Source organism: Mesocricetus auratus, unplaced genomic scaffold (assembly GCF_017639785.1).
Source record: "Mesocricetus auratus isolate SY011 unplaced genomic scaffold, BCM_Maur_2.0 Super-Scaffold_100010, whole genome shotgun sequence".
NCBI classification, from domain to species: domain Eukaryota; kingdom Metazoa; phylum Chordata; class Mammalia; order Rodentia; family Cricetidae; genus Mesocricetus; species Mesocricetus auratus.
The window spans coordinates 61,729,206-61,743,335 of NW_024429194.1; positions in this window are offsets into that span (position 1 = coordinate 61,729,206).

The following is a 14,130-nucleotide window of genomic DNA, read 5'->3' on the forward strand; positions in this document are numbered from 1 at the left end:
ACAACCAAGGCTACACTCATTGCCTGGGACTCCGATATTTGATAAAATGAATGTTACTTGCTTTCCAAGGAAGGAGAAGCTGCTCCAGGAATTGTGCCCACAATACTTCAATGATAAAAACAAAAAACACTTGTAGAAATTTTTTCCCATTTATGAAACACTAAAACATGTCTTTGAAGCCCCCATTCAAAATAAGATCCAAAGCCAAGTCCTTTCTGATGAATGGGGGAAAGTAGGAGCCTACAAGCCTGATGATGCAAAGGCATCTCCTTTGCCAGAGAATTCAGACACAATAATAAAAATGTATGTTACACTGCTTCACATTTCTCTTTTAAAACAGGGCACTTCTGAATTAAAAAAATAAGCTAAGTATACATTTAGTTTCTAAAACAACTGAGATAAAAAACTAAATCAGATACCAGAGATATGAACATATTCTTACAGAAGTGTAACTCTTAACCCCAAAGAGCTATTTCAGAAGATTATAATCACAGACTTTATCTAAAACATATAAAAATGAATTTTAGGTCTCCAAAAGTTGATACTATACATACTAACTTAAAAAAATACCAAAGATTTTCTTCCTCTCAACTGTGTAAAGACACCAACAATGAATGTTTCAAATAGCAGCAAGGTCATGATAAAACCAAAGGACATTGAAAAGCAAGTAAGTATAACATCACTAGAAACTTGGAATAATCTCACATTGACTCACATTCTTCCCCAGTTCTCAGAGAAAGACAAGGATGACCTTCTCGTGCATTTTTGTACAAAAACACTGGCGATAAAAACGACGGGCTTTCCCAGAATTGCAGCACAATCTTGTGCAACAGCCAATGCCCAGGATAAACCAAAGTCCTTTTTAAGTGTATTCATTCTGCCACTAAAGAACCAAAATGAACAAACAAGAGTTATAGTACTTTTTGATGAAAAATCTTTTTGTGAAATCGACTGTGATTTGCAATGCAAATCCCTCTGCTTGTTCCCTAGACCTTCTGCCAAATGTACTTCCCAAACACACTTCCAAATTCAGGCTCAGAATGTGAAAAAGTAGAAAATAGTGAAGAAAGTAGTTCCTTTGACAAAGAACTTTTACATGTTCCTTTCCAAATGAAAAATCCAGAATAAAGCTCATTACTCACTAAAAAAGTTCCAGGAGCCAATCAATGTACCTGTCTTTTACCCTGGTCTACAAAGGCACAGAATAGAATTATATAATTCTTTTGGATTTAAAATTACACAAGATATCATAAAAGGGTGAGCAATGTCATGTATGGTTCCAAGAAACCAATTCTCATAAGCATTCTGTTTCAGGAACTCAGCAAACACTGGTGGTTTAGCCAATTCACTTTCACCTTGGATTTTGATGACTGGACCAATGATGTCCCCCTAAATACTGACACTTCAGCTGACTTGGCGGAATGTCCAGCTTCTGAGAAAAGTGACAGTGAGGAATGACTGTTTATAGAAACCAACTTTTACTTAACTCACAATTCACGAAAGTTCCTGTTTGAGGTACCTAAAGGCATTCTGTTGGCAGATATTCGTTGAGTGGATGAAACAAATGACCATCATACTAGAACCCATAGAAAGCACACCTCCCCTGTGGCATGATCTTGCTATCAGTCTTGAAAAAGTAGGAAACATATGTTAAACTACAAAATGCAGTCTCCTAACTGGTTGTCTCACAGCTCATCCAATACTGTGGAAATAGAGTCTACATCATCTTCCATAACATTCAATGAAGAGAAGCCCTGGACCACGAACACATGGAGCAGAACAAACTACTCTTTAACCTCCTCAACAATTGAATCTTGCAAAAAGAACATGGCAAGTCTTGCATGTACCCACAAGTCAAAGAAAGAAGGATGGCTAAATCTGATTTATGCAGAAAGTCCAATGTGGATCAGAGTTCAAATTATAGTCACTCACACAGTGAAGAGAAACACCCGATGAAGAAGAGACTATATCATTATGAATCCAAAGAACCATATCCATGAACCAATCAGATGCCAGATCCAAATGCTCATTGGCAGAATATAAAATTCTATTCAGAAATAAGAGAACACCAGCCCTTTCTTTATGCCTGTGTACTAGCAGTTTCAATGAATGTTATCCTCCAAACCATTTACTGGGTTATCCCCCCAAAATCTTACAGAAAATAAACTTCCTTGAGTGTCAAATATTTTAAAATCTTGTAATCTATAGAGTTCATCCAAAAAGCTGTTGGGATCACTTTCAGGGGCCTTTAATGCAGTCTGTTATGGTTGATATCAACTTCTCGTGGATTCTTCCAAATTGGAACTCTGTTTGCTACTGTGATATTCTATGAAAATAAATTAGTAGAATGTCATATTTCCTTGAGATGTGTTTACTCAGATTGTCTGCTTTATGTCTTTTGGTACATTCATACAGTTGTTGTTGGAGGCTGGGGAAGGGAATCTGTTTTATCCTACCAGCTAAGAGCTCTCACTTCCATTGATGCTGTTTCCTCATAATCCTGGCTAGTCTTGGTTGTCAACTTGACTACATTTGGAACTAACTAAAACTCAAGTGGATTGTTTATAACCTAAATAAAAAATAATTAAAAAAAATAAAACCCAAGTGGTTCAGTATACCTATGATGCATTTTTTAAATTAAACCTTTAGAAATGGGAAGTCCCACTTTTTATCTGGATCTTTGAGGTGGGAAGATACACCTATAATCAGGGCCTTCCCTAAGTCATCCATAAGTCTATGATGTAACACCTTTCTGAGACTCTGCGGCCACATTTAAGAGTAAGATTTCATACAGATATCTGAGAGGAACCTGATTACTGATGGTGTGGCACCCTCCTTCTGAAAGGGAAAGGGAATGTCAACAGTACACTAGCCTGATGGGCTCTCAAAAGTAGGCACTTCTGATCCCATAAAGATGATGGCAGTTTTTCCAAGAGGATAGTACCTTACAACACACACACACACACACACACACACACACAAATACATATATACATACTCAGAGATGGACACAGACATACAAAACCTAGCCTCATTTCAACATGTGTATGTTGTATCTATGCTAAAACCACAATTCTTTGGACTAGCACATCTATATAGAATCAAACATTTAAAGTGAATAGTTATAAAAACATCTGAATCCAGTTTTCTGATGACCCATATGGCTTCTTGAATAAACACAAGACTGAAGAGAGCTGGCTGGCACATACATGACTCTACTTTGCACATGTTAAAATAGTGACATATGTGGATTGTGTAGTTGTAGGTCATTGAAAGTGAAGATGTTCAAGTTTTAAGGTAATTAGTGAACTTGGATAGGCACGGGGAGGAGAGTGTGGTTTTCAGGATTAATCCTCCTGCAACAGCTACTGTTAGCCTGAGGATTTCTACTGCTTACCGCATCCCCCAAAGCTCTTGAGCAATTGCTTTGAAGAAATGGAGAAAGCAAAAAGAATCCATCCTTAGCTTTCCCCAATGTTTTCAGCTAATAATGATTTAGAGGGTGGCTATCACCCTTCCTAATGCTTCGACTCTTTAATACAGCTCCTCAGGTTGTGATGACCCCAACCATAAAATTATTTCCATAGCTCTTCATATTCATAATTAGCTACTGTTATGAATCATAATGTAAATCTCTGTGTTTTCCAATGGTTTTAGGCAATACCTATGAAAGTCATTCAATGCCAAAGGGGCCATGATCCTCAGGTTAAGAACTGTTCTGATTTAGAGTCTGAACTTTTCTGTTGAACTTCTAAGCCAAAATAAGTAATAATTGTGTGTTAAAGCAACCTCAGTCCAGAGGACCTAAGTAGAATCTACATCCTGTACTGCTCAGTGTTCTCTGAAGAACAGATAGACATAATGTGTATTGTGGAAAGGGCTCTGTAAGACTGGTTGAAACAGTGTGGAGTATGTAGCCCAAGCATGGCTGTCCACATACTGGAGAGGCTGAGAAGCCACAAGCTTCTTAGCTCATGAGCCTAGGCACCTCCACACTTCCAATCTGACTCTGAAGGCCTGGAGGGTTCCAGGAGAGCTATCGGTCTACTACATGGTGAAGCTGAAACGCTGGTTCTGATTTCAGTGGAGGACAGCAGGAGCCCTGCTTTTTCTTGAGCTCCCCGTGCTTCTGAGCAATCCCTGAAAGCTGCCACCCATTCCAGGGGATCACCTTCTTCCCTCAGTGAACCCTTTCCTGGAAATGTCTTGCAAGCCCAACCTACAGGCCTATCTCTAAGTTGACAAACATAATTAAATGTCCCCTGTCTTAACATCTTAGTACCTTGAAAAAGATGACATAGATACAATTTTTAAAGTTTTACTCTCAAATGCAATAGCTTAATGGAGTGTGTGCCTGTTAAGTACTATACAATTCTTCATGCTTTGGAATCAGACTGAAAATTCCACATTGATTCTCTTCCAGTGTTCATATTTCAGCAAAGACTAAAATGTACCAGCATCTGACTACAAAAAGAAAGGAATCTGAGAGAACAATTCATTTCCAGCAGAGGGTACTGTGTTTCCCTCAGAGTTAAGATGGATCCATTTGGTTAGTGCACAGGCTTACAACTTCTGTCAAGTGTCTCCTTCAGTACCACACTTTCTGTACTTTGTTCAAGCATATCTTCCAGAGCAGTCGGAAATGGAGGGTGGCATACAATTGGATAAAAGAGAAACTTGGAGGGATAAAGGAGTAGACCTGAATTCACTGCTCTCTGCCAACAGATTACCATGGATACATAAGTGTCTTTAACTGGCATCTTTTTCATGATGACAAACTCTGACTGGCCTTAGTGCATTACCACAGTCAATTCCCTTCTCAGTCCTCCTAGGTATCTCCAACCTTCACTTCCTTCCTCAGACTTTGAACACCACACACAAAGACAGCCTGCTTTTTTATGCTTTTATTTAAATTAGAAACACGAATGCTTCACATGCCAATCCCAGCTCCCTCTCCCACCCCTCCTTCTTTGTCTCTCCACCAGCCACCCCAGCCCCCACCCAATCCCCACACCATTCCCCATGGAGGGTGAGGCCCTCCATGGAGGGATCTCGGGAGTCAGACAGCGTGCTTTGTACGTCACAAAGAAGTGAAGAGACTTAACGGACTAACCACCACATCACAAACATCTTTGACTTCTTCTATTAGTCCATTAAGGCTTCCCTAGTACAGTAACTTGACTTGGGCAACTTACTTCCTTCAGCTTTAGAGGCTCTGAAATCCAAGCGCAGTGCACTTTCAGGTTCAGCATGAGATGGCTGCCTGCTCCTCATATGTAATGCCTTCATGCTGTTTCCTCATGGGGCACAGCATGCAGGCTAACATGCTCTCTCAGCCTTTTTAATGAGGGCTATAATCTACTCATGAGCACCTCATCACTACACCTGTTTCACCTCCTTAAGACTCCTCCTCTTAAGACTTAAACTTGGGTTTAAACTCCAACACAAACATCCCAGAAACACAAACACTCAAACCATAGCACTCATCTACTCCAGGAATCATCTGTCATTTCTCATTTCTCTCCACAACACAATAATTAAAAAAAAAAAAAACATTACCAGATCATTCCTCAGAACATTTTTTACTGTCATTTCTTTAATCTAAAACTAACTACATAAAAACTTCTCATTTCTTCCTCAGCCAACTACTTCCATATTTATTCTCTCCTCTTTGCACCAAAAGTCTACTGACCTAATTCATGGGCTAGTCCCTTAATAGATCCATAAATCTTGCTTTGAGAAGTAGTCAAAAATCAGAAATGGTGGAGTTCAGGGGACCCTGTAGGAGAGGAGGATCCAGAGGGGTCAAAGACACCAGAAGAGCCCAGCTGGTGGAATAACTAAGCAGGGCTCATAGGGTCTCACAGAGACTGAAGCTGCAGTCATGGAGCCAGCATGGGTCTGCAACAGATCCTCTGCATATATATTATGGTTGTTAGCTTGTCTTGTGGGACTCCTAATAGTGGGAGCAGGGATTGTCTCTGACTCTTTTGCCTGCTCTAGGGACCCTCTTCCTTCTACTGGATTGACATGAAGGCTTGTGCCTAGTCTGTGTTTGGTTAAGATCCATGGGAGGCTGGCTCTTTTCTCAAGGGAAATGGAGGAGCAGTGGATCTGGGGAGAGGTGAGGTGGAGGGAGCTGGGAGGAGGGAAGGGAGGGGAGCTGCAGTTGGGGCGTATTGCATAAGAGAAGAAAAAAATTGAAAAGAAAATGGTGGGACCTGTGGGAAGTGGGTGCCTTCTTGGAAGAAGCCACTGGAAGCAGGTCTTTGAGGGCTGCGTCTTGTTCTGATCCCTTCTTATACACAGCCTTTCTGCCTCCTGGCTGCTGTGGCAGTGAACTACTCTACAATGTCCTGCTATCCTGTCATGATGAACAGGTACCTCTGAAACTCTCAGCTGAAATAAACCCTCCATCTTCAGGTTTTTCTCATTCTACACTGTGAAATTCCATTTTATATTCAGCTAACAAACTAGCTGTGTTTCACACAGGCAATCAGCTCCTTTTGCTTGAAACCCTTTTCTTCCATTGGGTTCTGTGACATTACGGACTTTTGGCTTTGCTCCCATCCGACTGCTTCCTGTTTTTCAGTTGCATTTGTTTGTTCTTTTATTTCTCCCTCAGTGTTCATCCCTTCAATATCACAGCTGCAATGACATTCTGTGTATTATATTGCACTCAGATTCACACCACCAGTCCAGTTATTTTTTCTAAACACTAAGCTTGTATAATTACCTAGTCACTATGGCTACTTGTTTGATTAGTAGATGTTTTAAACTCAACATACAAAAGCTGAACTACCGGACATTATGTGCAAGCTTATTTATCATTGTCCTCTTCATCTCAGTTGATGGTAACCTCATCTTTCTAGTAGTTAAGGATGAAAACCAAGTGTTTATGAGTTCTAGTTCCAGACAAGATGGAGTAAGCACATTCTGCCACATTTCTCCCTCCTGTATGTATATGTGTGTGGTGCATGAGGCTATGCATGTTCACATGTGTATTCATATGTGGGAATGTGTGTGGAAGCCAGAAGTCAGTGTTGGGTGTTTTCCTCTATTGTTTTCTACCTTGTTTTTTATTTAACACAGAGCTCACCAACTTGGCTAGATTTAGGTCCTCATTCCTGGTGGCAAGCATTTTTGTCCACTGAGCTATTTCCCTACTCCTTCTCCCATACTTTTTAAAAAAAATCATAGCTAAATACCCTAGGCAAAATATACAAGATAGATATCAGGAGACTCTGAATATTGATAAAATAAGGCAAATTAGACAGGGACTTTAAGATTCTGAAGAGCAGTTGGGCAGTGGTAGCACACGCCTTTAATTCCAGCACTTGGGAGGCAGAGGCAGGTGGATCTATGTGAGTTCGAGACCAGCCTGGTCTACAAGAGCTAGTTCCAGGACAGGCTCCAAAGCAACAGGGAAACCCTGTCTCAAAAAACAACAACAAAAAAATTCTGAAAAGCTTATGGAAGTTAGTTCAGTATTTCTTTCTTCATTTTTATCTCCTAGTCCACGAGTAGAGAACCCCAGGATCTGGAGCTAGACCCCCAGACAAAAGAAACCCTCTAGAAAAAGCTACTCAGTTCTAGCCAAAAGGCCCAGAAGGCAAAGCTGAGCAGAATGGAATACTTCTGGGTAGTAGATGTCCTACTCCATACAAGCACTGCAAACAAACCACATGATTCCTTCTCTACTGACGACAATGCCCCCCACTGGAAATATGAACACAGCCCTGACTTCTCAATTACCCCTGAAAGATGACTGAAACAACTCTCCCTTCTGCAAGCCTATGGGCGCAGTAGCCACACACAGTTGGCACAAGAAATCTTATCACCATCTCAAAGAAACAAGGTGTCGCTTTCCCCAGGAAAAAGCAAGGAATGGATTACTTACAGAAGGAAAACTATCCATTCTGTTGACCTGATTTTTTTTGGGGGGGGGAGGGCTTCAGTAAACTACTGCATGAAATTAATCAAAATCAACAGCAAAGGGTTGTAAAGTAGTTATTCACATCTGCATCCAAATAGTTTGGGAGTGGAACAGACATGAATAACTGTAAACGTTTTGAAAACTAAGTGAACTTTTATTTACCTATTTACCGTAGTTCTGGGATTGAACCCAAGGCCTTGTGCATGCTAGGCAGGGGTCTTACTTTTCTTGTCAATGTGGTAAAATACAGACAGAAAAAATAGGGAGGAGCTTGAGGCAGCTGGTCATATTGCACCCATCTGCAGGGAGTAAGAGGAGAGGGGTGGGTACTGGTATTAGTACTTCTTGTTTTTTATATAGTCCAGGACCAAAATCCTAGAAGTGATGTTACATACTAGGGTGGATCTTTCCCCTCAATTTACTTAAACAAGACAATCTCTCACAGGTATGCTGCCATGGTTAACTTTAAAACTGACAACTTGTCATAACCTAGAGTGACCTAAGATTGGCTTGTTTGTGGGAGACTGTCTTGACTGTTAATCGATATAGTAGGGGCCAGATATGGTAGGCAGCAGAATTTGATAAGCAGGTGGTTGTGGGCTGTATAAGAAAGCTAGATAAGCACGAATGTTGGGACCCAGCCAGCAAGCACCATTCCTCCTTGGTTCCTCTTAACTTTCCTCAGGGATGGCTATAACCTGAAAACTGTAACCCTTCCTTCTTTATGTTGCTTTTAGTCATAGTGTTTGTCTAACAGCAGAGTGAAATTAGAACGCATGCCCAGAGGGTAATGCAATCTACACAACCCCTCATTGGTTATTCTGGAGGGTTATCTCTTAAGGGGTTTTAGACCCTGTCTAGTTCACGACACACAAACATTGTAATTTGTGTTTTATTAGCACATATCATAAAGGGCTTTAAGCCATTTTTTTTAGGTTTTTCGAGACAGGGTTTCTCTGTATTGTTTTGGAGGCTGTCATGGAACTTGCTCTGTAGACCAGGTTGGCTTTGAACTCACAGAGATCCACCTGCCTCTGCCTCCCGAGTGCCAAGGCCACGCTAAGCCATCTTTCTTTATTATAAAATGTTTTTAAAAGATTAAGCCATCTTACTTTCTTATAAAATGTTTTAAACAGGCACAAAAATAAAAATAATAGTGAATTCTTCATAAGAAAATTGAGGCAGAGAACCAAGCAGAGTTGATCTCAATAGGCTGAGACTGCTGTATTGGAACAGTAAGGGGCCCACATTTTTCCATGGGTTGAAGATTGGGGGAAATTTGAGGGGCTGGGGCACATAGGAAGTTGAAGCTTGTGTGTGTGTGTGTGTGTGTGTGTGTGTGTGTTTGTATGGTTTTACTGGGAGTAAAATGGGTTGTTTTTTGATACATGAATATATTGTTTTTGCAAGTAGAACTGGAATAGTCAGGCTGCAACCAAGTAATTCTTTGTGGTTAGGGGCTGCTGTTCAATACGTATAGCCTAACCCAATTTCCTATGACTTGAGGCTTAACACTACCATTCTCTCAGGTATGGTTTGTGTATATTGATACAAATTTAAGGTTCTTTTTGTTATATCATATATATGTTTCTAGTCTTGTTTAAGGTATTGTACCTAAGCAGCTCATTTAAAATGTAATTTAAAGTTCTGGTCCTTGAAAGCTCTTATTATAAACTGTTTAATTAAGATAATTAAAAAATGCGGATTAGTAAGATGTTTTCAAGGTTATATTTTATATAGTTAGATGACCTTCAAACACTTAGGAGACCTAAAGAATATGACATTTAAGATGTTTAATGACCTAAGGCTTTTCATGTCAGTGAGACATATCAGCTCCAGGCAGCACCAATCTACTTTACAAAAGATGATGGACATCGAAGAACCTCCTTATGGTGTTCACTTTCATTATGGTAAAAATAACCATTTGGGCAAGAAACTGCTTTGCCTTAACTACTGACAGTGTGCTGTACAAACTGGACATAGGACACAAAAGAGAAAGATTGCTGAACTTTTCCAGGACAAGGTGGGACAAGCCTTCAAAAATCCCTGCTTCACAAAAAGTCTGTCAGGTATTCTAGGCCTAGAGGATAAAAATGGATGCCCCAGTGTTGCAGAGGAACCTTGGGTGACTTCTGTTATTTCTATAATTTTGGAAGTTGTTTGTTCTGCACTTCCTGTTTACTCAGGCAATATTATATCTTTCTTGGGTATCTGATGGAGTTGAAGATGGGATAGTTATAGTTTTCCTTGTTAACAAACTCATAAAATAAACTTATATGAGATGTAGAGCTTATAAGGTTGAGAAACATGAAAACCTAAATTGCTTATTTAAGAAAATGTTTTGGGGTGTGAAAAGATAACTTTGGGTTGGTAATACAATTTAGGATAGAAAGTAAATTAGGTACACAACTTTGGGCTTACTAAGATAGGATAGATAATGGAGTATTTAGTCTGAATTTGCTGAATGAAAATGGACTGGATATTGTAATTATAATTCTTACTTGATAATTGTTCTTATTGTCTTACTATGTTAAATTCTTCATATGTTAAAGCTAAAACCTTTCTTTTTCTTTAGACAAAAAGGGGGGAATGTAGAATATTTGTTTAACTATGCAAAGATGTGCTGCATTTATTTAATTATGCAAAGAATTGCTGCATTTTATGTTTGTGGAATATTTGTTGAGCTATGTATTGCATTTGTTTAATTATGTAAAGATGTATTGGTGTTTTACCTTGTCTGACCAATGCACCTACTGGCCTAATAAAAAGGTGAATGGCCAGTAGTGAGGGAGGAGGTATAGGCGTAACTTTCAGGAAGATAGAGTAAGTAGTAGGAGAAATTTAGGCTCCAAAGAAGAAACAAAAGGAGACAACAGAAAGATGCCAGGAACCAGCCAGACATGGAGGAAGCAGGAAAGTAGGACACACAGAATGAAAGAAAGGTAAAAAGCTTCGAGGCAAAAGGTAGATGAATAGAAACAGGTTAAACTAAGTTAAAAGAGTTAGTAGGACAAGCCTAAGGGAAGGCTGAGCATTCATGAGTAATATTAAGTCTCCGTGTCTTTATTTGAGAGCTGATTGACAGCCCAAAGAAAATGCTAACTACACACACCTAGCCCCATATGGTACTGAGAACTGAACTCAGGACATGGTCCGCAATCAGTAAGCACCTGCCTGAGTAACTGAGCTATCCCCACACCCTACCATTTTTTCAAAACAAGGTGGCACTCACTGTTCATTTGCTTTTTATTCATAATTGTTTGTAGTATTGATAAGATATCCCTTCCCAATAAATAAAAATTTTAACTGTAATAAAAAACTTAGATTAAGGTAAGGTCCAACACCCCACCCAGACCCCCGTGACAGAGCAGAACAGTACAGAGGTTCTTCTGTCTTACATTCTTTCTGAGGCCATTTTGGGTTTAACTAAAATTTGATCTCCTTGATGGAGAATCCCATGGAAAATTACCCAACTTTATTATAGGAACCCAAGATCAACATCCCCCAGCTAAGTTAGATTCTGTTAAAATGCCTGCTGTGCAAACCTCCTTGTCTAGCTAACGTAGCTTCTCTTAAACTGCTTGTTTTCTCATTACCTTCCCTGCAGGTGCCTAGTGAGATACAAGGATGCGGTTGGTGTTTTGCAAAAAAAAAAAAAAAAAAAAAAAAAAAACCAACAACAACAACAAAAAAAAAACAAAAAACCACAACCACAACAACAACAAAACCTTACCGGACCATTTGGAGCTACACTTGGGTACCAGCCAGCTGAGATAAAGGCTTCAATTGACTGTGAAGTGAACCCCTGTAACACTGCTTTCCCCTTCTTCTGACATTGCCTGCTGGATGCAAAAGCCTAAGTATCTTATACAACATTATATATTCTGATTTATTTTGCTTCCTTGTGATTTAATGTAACTTCCTTCTCTATCCCTTGTGTTTCTGTAGAGGCTTGGCCAGATCAAGTTCATGTCATCTGGCAAGAATACATCATAGTTGGTGGTTCGTGCTTCATGTTGAATTACACCAAGCGACACCTAATACCTGGTTTCTATTTTCAGTCGTGTTAAGATTGATCAAAAGATTCAAGTGGTACCAGCCCAATCACTCCATTGTAATTTCCCACCTTAGCCTAGTGACATTATCGTTTGAAGATTGGTGCTTGACTCAATTATTTAATCAGCACAGTTATAGTTGTGGAATCTATTACTCTTTGCTGTGTTATTAGCTAGCTCTAAGCAATAGTTGTTTTTTGTTTTTTGCTTGCTTGTTTTTTGTTATTTGAGTATCTTGAAATGCAAGCCCAGTGTTTAATTCTTTCCTTTTATTGCAAATTTCCAGAGGTGCTCTGGTGCTTCCTATGTTGCCAAATGACAACCCTCTCCTTCTCTCTATACAGTTAATTGGATGATTTGGTTTTTTTTAATACCCAAGCTCTGATTTTATGTTTATCTGTCTTGTCAAACTAAAAGTTTTGATCACTAATAGTAGCAACCCAATCACTCATAACATTTTCTCATAACATATACAAATGTTAAAATATAATTAATATACATACTTAAAGTTAGACTTGCAGAATTAAATCTAGTATCCAATTATACATTTGAATAAAGACGTGCAGTCACAACATATGAACTTAAGTCACTTGAAGCAAGTCTTTGCTGTTGGTGGTTATGTTCACAATGTTACACATGTTAATATTTATTTTTCTAAGACTGTGGTGTTGGAATCCAGCTGCGTTCCAGGTCACAATATTTGAAGCAGTCTTTTCCCTCTCATATGTACTAACAGATGCCCCACTAAGATGCTCTCTAAGTCTATGAGATTCTAGCTCACAGACTTTCTCTCACTTGGCAAAGTGAGTTGACATCAAAGGGTGTGTTCTTGGCCACACATCCTACTTTTCTGTCTCCTGCCTGGGTAATCAGAGAACCTGACTGTGGGTTCCTACTGTGAAGCCTCCCTCACTCTCAGAAGGTACACTTCTGCCACTTAAGCTAATTCCTCTTTGTCTTTGGAGTTGGGGGCCTGAACTGTCCTCAGAACCGGTGCCATGCTGTTGTCGATCTGTCTGTCTACGGTACTAAACCTTTTCTAGCTCCACAATACCCTGTTTCAGTGTCCCTCTTGAAGTTGTTCCTCCAAAATCTTTCACATTTATTTTAATTTGCATTCACATTTTGGAGTTGCTCAAACTTGGATTTTTTGTGACATTAAAATACTCACAGACTAAAATGGAATCTCAGTATAACTGAATGTGTTGATCTTGTTAAAAATATTTCATTAATTCTTTGAGAGTTCCATAATACTTTGTTTGAGACAGTCTCACTAAGTAATCCTTGCTGGCCTAGGACTCTCTACATAGACAACTCCTGTGAGTTCACATGAACACGGTCCTGCTCTCTCCTGAGGCATTTCTTGTTTATAGTCATCCACTGCCTCTGGCTCTTACACTTTTTCCGATTCCTCTCCCACAATGATCCCTGCACCTTTGGAGGACAAGTGTGATATATATTCTCCATTTACGGTTCAGCACTCTGCAGTCTCTTATTCTCTGCACCTTGGGTCTCTGAGAGGTATTGATTTACTGGGTACAATGAGCAACTGAAGTCCATTTAATATTGTGTCCATGAGGAGAACAATAACAGTAGTAGGTTCTCCCTCTGGCTTATGGTCTTTCTGGACATAGATGCCCGACCTGATAATGAATATGTTCATCATATCTTCATGATTTTGAGCAATCTTTTATGTATAAAGTCATTATTTATTTATTTGTGCTTTTTGTTTGCTTTTTTTCCAAGACAGGACTTCTCTGTGCAGTCCTGGGTATCCTGGAATTCATTTTAGGTAGACTAGGCTGTCCTTGAACTCATAGATTCCCTTATCTCTACCTCCTAAGTGCTTGGATTAAAGGTGTGGGCCACCGACTGGCTTAATTGTTTTCTAAGGGTTTTTTTTTCTTTTTTGATTTTTAACTTCACATTTTTGCATATTTCCCAAAATTTCCTAAAAATTGAATATTAGTCAATTTTTAAGTGTCTTTTAAAGTTAAATGTCAGAGACTTAATGTCTTCCCTAGCTTTCTAACTCCTCATGTCCTTATATTTGGCTTTTTGAAATGTAGTATTATTTAAATATTGTATGGTTAAATGTATATATCTTTTGCCTTTGTAATATCAAGAGTTGTGAAAATA